The following is a 6000-nucleotide window of genomic DNA, read 5'->3' as shown; positions in this document are numbered from 1 at the left end:
TATATCCTGCTACTTTACCAAATTCATTGATTCGCTCTAGTAGTTTTCTAGTAGCATCTTTGGGATTCTCTATGTATAGTATCATGTCATCTGCAAATGGTGACAGTTTTACGTCTGCTTTTCCGATTTGGATTCCTTTTATTTCTTTTTCTTCTCTGATTGCTGTGGCTAAAACTTCCAAAACTATGTTAAATAATAGTGGTAAGAGTGGACAACCTTGTCTTGCTCCTGATCTTAGTGGAAATGGTTTCAGTTTTTCACCAATGAGAACAATGTTGGCTGTGGGTTTGTCATATACGGCCTTTATTATGTTGAGGTAAGTTCCCTGTATGCCTACTTTCTGGACAGTTTTTATCATAAATGGGTGTTGAATTTGTCAAAAGCTTTTTCAGCATCTATTGAGATGATCATATGGCTCTTCTCCTTCAATTTGTTAATATGGTGTATCACATTGATTGATTTGCGTATATTGAAGAATCTTTGCATTCCTGGGATAAACCCCTCTTGACCACAGTGTATGATCCTTTTAAAGTGCTGCTGGATTCTGTTTGCTAGTATTTGTTGAGGATTTTTGCATCTCTGTTCATCAGTGATATTGGTCTGCAGTTTTCTTTCTTTGTGACATCTTTGTCTGGTTTTGGTATCAGGGTGATGGTGGCCTCCTAGAATGTGTTTGGGAGTGTTCCTCCTTCTGCTATATTTTGGAAGAGTTTGAGAAGGATAGGTGTTAGCTCTTCTCTAAATGTTTGATAGAATTCACCTGTGAATCCATCTGGTCCTGGGCTTTTGTTTGTGGGAAGATTGTTAATCACAGTTTCAATTTAGGTGATTGTGATTGGTCTGTTTATATTTTCTATTTCTTCCTGGTTGAGGCTCGGAATGTTGTGCTTTTCTAAGAATTTGTCCATTTCTTCAGGTTTTCCATTTTACTAGCATAGAGTTGCTTGTAGTAATCCCTCACGATCCATTGTATTTCTAGAGTGTCAGTTGTTACTTCTCCTTTTTCATTTCAAATTCTATTAATTTGAGTCTTCTCCCTTTTTTTCTTGATCAGTCTGGCTAGTGGTTTACCAATTTTGTTTTTCTTCTCAAAGAACCAGCTTTTAGTTTTATTGATCTTAGCTATTGTGTCCTTCATTTCTTTTTCATTTATTTCTTTCCTTCTGCTAAATTTGGGGGGGGGGGGGTCTTCTTTCTCTAATTGCTTTAGGTGTAAGCTTAGGTTGTTTATTTGAGATGTTTCTTGTTTCTTGAGGTAGAATTGTATTGCTATAAACTTCAATTTAGAACTTCTTTTGCTGCATCCTATAGGTTTTCGGTCATCGTGTTTTCTTTTTCATTTGTTTCTAGGTATTTTTTGATTTCTTCAGTGATCTCCTGGTTGTTCAGTAGTGTATTGTCTAGCCTCCATGTGTTTGTTTGTTTTTTTTTACAGATTTTTGGCTCTAATTGAAATCTACTCTCATAGTGTTGTGGTTGGAAAAGATACTTGATATGATTTCACTTTTCTTAAACTTACCAAGGCTTGATCTGTGACCAAAGATACGATCTATCCTGGAGAATGGTCCATGAGCACTTGAGAAGAAACTGTATTCTGTTGTTTTTGGATGGAACGTCATATAAATATCAATTAAGTCCATCTTGTTTAATGTATCATTTAAAGCTTGTGGTTCCTTATTTATTTTCATTTTGGATGATCTATCAATTGGTGAAAGTGGGGTGTTAAAGTCCCCTACTATGAATGTGTTACTGTCAATTTTTCCTTTTATGGCTCTTAGCATTTGCCTTATGTATTGAGGTACTCCTGTGTTGAGTGCATAAATATTTACACTTCTTATATCTTCTTCTTGGATTGATCCCTTGATCATTATGCAGTGTCCTTCTTTATCTCTTGTAACAGTCTTTATTTTAAAGTCTATTTTGTCTGATATGAGAATTGCTACTCCAGCTTTCTTTTGATTTCCATTTGCATGGAATATCTTTTTCCATCCCCTCACTTTCAGTCTGTATGTATCCCTAGGTCTGAAGTGGGTCCCTTGTAGACAGCATATATACGGGTCTTGCTTTTGTATCCATTCTGCCAGTCTATGTCGTTAGGTTGGAGCATTTAATCCATTTACATTTAAGGAAGTTATCAATATGTGTGTTCCTATTACCATTTTTTAATTGTTTTGGGTTTGTTATTGTAGGTCTTTTCCTTCTCTTGTGTTTCCTGCCTAGAGAATTTCCTTTAGCATTTGTTGTAAAGCTGGGTTGGTGGTGCTGAATTTTCTTAGCTTTTGCTTGTCTGTAAAGGTTTTAATTTCTCCATCAAATCTGAATGAGATCCTTGCTGGTAGAGTAATGTTGGTTGTAGGTTTTTCCCTTTCATCACTTTAAATATGTCCTGCCCCTCCCTTCTGGCTTGCAGTGCTTCTGCTGAAAGATCAGCTGTTAACCTTATGGGGATTCCTTTGTATGTTATTTGTTGCTTTTCCCTTGCTGCTTTTAATATTTTTTCTTTGTATTTAATTTTGATAGTTTGATTAATATGTGTCTTGACGTGTTTCTCCTTGGATTTATCCTGTATGGGACTCTCTGTGCTTCCTGGATTTGATTGACGATTTCCTTTCCCATATTAGGGAAGTTTTCAACTATAATCTCTTCAAATCCTTTCTCAGTTCCTTTCTTTTAGTCTTCTTATTCTGGGACCCCTACAATTCGAATGTTGGTGCATTTAATGTTGTCCCAGAGGTCTCTGAGACTGTCCTCAATTCTTTTCATTATTTTATCTTTATTCTGCTCTGTGGTAGTTATTTCCACTATTTTATCTTCCAGGTCACTTATCCATTCTTCTGCCTCAATTATTCTGCTATTGATTCCTTTTAGAATGCAATGTTTTATTGCATTGTTTATCATTGTTTGTTTGCTCTTTAGTTCTTCTAGGTCCTTGTTAAATGTTTCTTGTATTTTCTCCATTCTATTTCCAAGATTTTAGATCATCTTTACTATCATTTCTCTGAATTCTTTTTCAGGTAGACTGCCTATTTCCTCTTCACTTGTTTGGTCTGGTGGGTTTTTACCTTGCTCCTTCATCTGCTGTGTATTTCTCTGTCTTCTCATTTTGCTTAACTTACTGTGTTTGGGGTCTCCTTTTTGCAGGCTGCAGGTTCGTAGTACCCGTTGTTTTGGGTGTCTACCCCGGTGGGTAAGGTAGGTTTGTGGGTTTTGTAGGCTTCCTGGTGGAGGGGACTTGTGCCTGTGTTCTGCTGGATGACACTGGATCTTGTCTTTCTGGTGGGTAGGACTGCGTCCAGTGGTGTGTTTTGGGGTGTCTGTGAACTTATTATGATTTTAGGCAGCCTCTCTGCTAATGGTTGGTGTTTTGTTCCTGTCTTGCTTTTTGTTTGACATAGGGTGTCCAGCACTGTAGTTTGCTGGTCGTGAGTGGAGCTTGGTCTTAGCATTGAGATGGAGATCTCTGGGAGAGCTTTCGGTGTTTGATATTATGTGGGGCCGGAGGTCTCTGGTGGACCAGTGTGGTGAACTCAGCTCTCCTGCCTCAGAGGCTCAGGCCTGACACCCAGCTGGAGCACCAAGAGCCTGTCAACCACACCCGTCAGAAGAAAAGGGAGAAAAGGGAAGGAAGGGAGGAAGGGAGGAAGGGAGGAAGGGAGGAAGGGAGGAAGGGAGGAAGGAAGGAAGGAAGGAAGGAAGGAAGGAAGGAAGGAAGGAAGGAAGGAAGGAAGGAAGGAAAAGTTGTTAAAATAAAAAATAAAAAAACATTATTAAAAAATTTAAAAAAGCAAGAAAGAGAGAGCAAGCAAACCAAAAAACAAATCAACAAATGATAACAAGTCCTAAAATCTATACTAAAACAAACAACAGCAACAAAAAGAATGGACAGACAGAATCCTAGGACAAATGGTAAAAGCAAAGCTATACAGACAAAATTACACAAAGAAGCATACACATACACCCTCCCAAAAGGAGGAAAAGGAAAAATATTTTAAAAAAAGGAAGAAAGCAACCAAATCAATAAACAAATCTAACAATGATAATAAGCTCTAAATACTAAATAAACATAAAACCAGAAACAAATTAGATGCAGAAAGCAAACCCCAAGTCTACAGCTGCTCCCAAAGTCCACCACCTCAATTTGGGATGATTCGTTGTATATGCAGGTATTCCAGTGATGCAGGTACATCAAGTTGATTGTGGAGATTTAATCCACTGCTCTTGAGGCTGCTGGGAGTGATTTCCCTTTCTCTTTGTTCGCAGAGCTCCCGGGGTTCAGCTTTGGATTTGGTCCCGCCTCTGCATGTAGGTCGCCTGAGGGCGTCTATTCTTTGCCCAGAGAGGATGGGGTTAAAGGAGGTGCTGATTAGGGGGCTCTGGCTCACTCAGGCCATGGGAGGGAGGGGTACAGATGCAGGGCGAGCCTGCGGCGGCAGAGGCCGGCGTGACGTTGCACCAGCCTGAGGCACGCCGTGCGTTCTCCTGGGGAAGTTGTCCCTGGATCATGGGACCCTGGCAGTGGCAGGCTGCACAGGGTCTCGGGCAGAGAGATGTGGGTAGTGACCTGTGCTCGCACACAGGCATTTTGGTGGCTGCAGCAGCAGCCTTAGCATCTCATGCCCGTCTCTGGTGTCTTCACTGATAGCCACGGCTCACACCCATCTCTGGAGCTCATTGAAGTGGTGCTCTGAATCCCCTTTCCTCACACACCCTGTAACAATGGTCTCTTGCCTCTTAGGCAGCTCCAGACTTTTTCCCAGACTCCCTCCTGCTAGCTGTGGCACACTAGCCCCCTTCAGGCTGTGTTCACGTAGCCAACCCCAGTCCGCTCCCTGGGATCTGGCCTCCAAAGCCCGAGCCTCAGCTCCCAGCCCCACCCTCCCCCGTGGGTGAGCAGACAAGCCTCTCAGGCTGGTGAGTGCTGGTCAGCACCAATCCTCTGTGCGGGAATCTCTCCGTTTTGCCCTCTGCACACCTGTTGCTGCACTCTCCTCCATGGCTCTGAAGCTTCCCCCCTGCCGCCGTCTCCACCAGTGAAGGGCTTCTAGTGTGTGGAAACCTTTCCTCCTTCACAGCTCCTTCCCAGTGGTGCAGGTCCCGTCCCTATTCTTTTGTCTCTGTTTTTTATTTCTTCTTTTTCCCTACCCAGGTACGTGGGGAGTTTCTTGCCTTTTGGAAAGTCTGAGGTCTTCTGCCAGCGTTCAGTAGGTGTTCTGTAGGAGCTGTTCCACATGTAGATGTATTTCTGATGTATTTGTGGGGAGGAAGGTGATCTCCACATCTTAATTTTCTGCCATCTTGAAGCTATTCCCCTCCATGAAGTTTTAATTTGCACTTTTTTTAATTGTGTGGCTGCACATCTTTTCACATATTTTAGTTTGAATACTAGCTGGACCACTTAGAGGTTGAGTGAATTTGGACAAATTAAAGTTTTTGAAATCTATAAAGTTGGGACAATCCCTACCTCAAAAGGTCGTTGCAAAGATTAAATGTAATGATGTCAGAAGTGCACATTCTTCTCTCCAGTTTCCACCATTATTTTTCCAGTAGTTAACAAGTACAGGGGCCCCAGAATTATAAGCTAATAATGCATTAAAGGTAACAGAAAGGGTGATAAGACCTAGGGTTGTGGTACCAGGAAGTTTTAGATGAGCTGAAGAGCTGTTGTTGAAGCCTCGCTTATTACCGTTCCAAAATGACAGTTTGCTTAGCACAGCATCATTGAAATTGAGTGCAAATCAGGACTGTTTCCCTGGGGATAAAAAATAACTCTGCATAGTGGTACCGTAGGTGTGGAATAGAACATTAACACCAGAAGCAAGCTATGTAAACTTGAAAAACAGAAACTCACTTATGAATCCAGTGTGTTTTGGGAATGAATTATTGAAATGCCAGTTTTAACTATTTTACAATGTTTTCACACCCATTGCTGCAAACCACCTTCTACTGCTCCCACTGAGGCACCGTACAGACAAGTAAATACGCATCAGATTTTAAACCTCT

This window comes from Tursiops truncatus, chromosome 12, assembly GCF_011762595.2.
Source record: "Tursiops truncatus isolate mTurTru1 chromosome 12, mTurTru1.mat.Y, whole genome shotgun sequence".
Classification (NCBI taxonomy): domain Eukaryota; kingdom Metazoa; phylum Chordata; class Mammalia; order Artiodactyla; family Delphinidae; genus Tursiops; species Tursiops truncatus.
The sequence above is the reverse complement of the archived record's forward strand: the minus strand, read 5'-3'. Positions refer to the sequence as shown.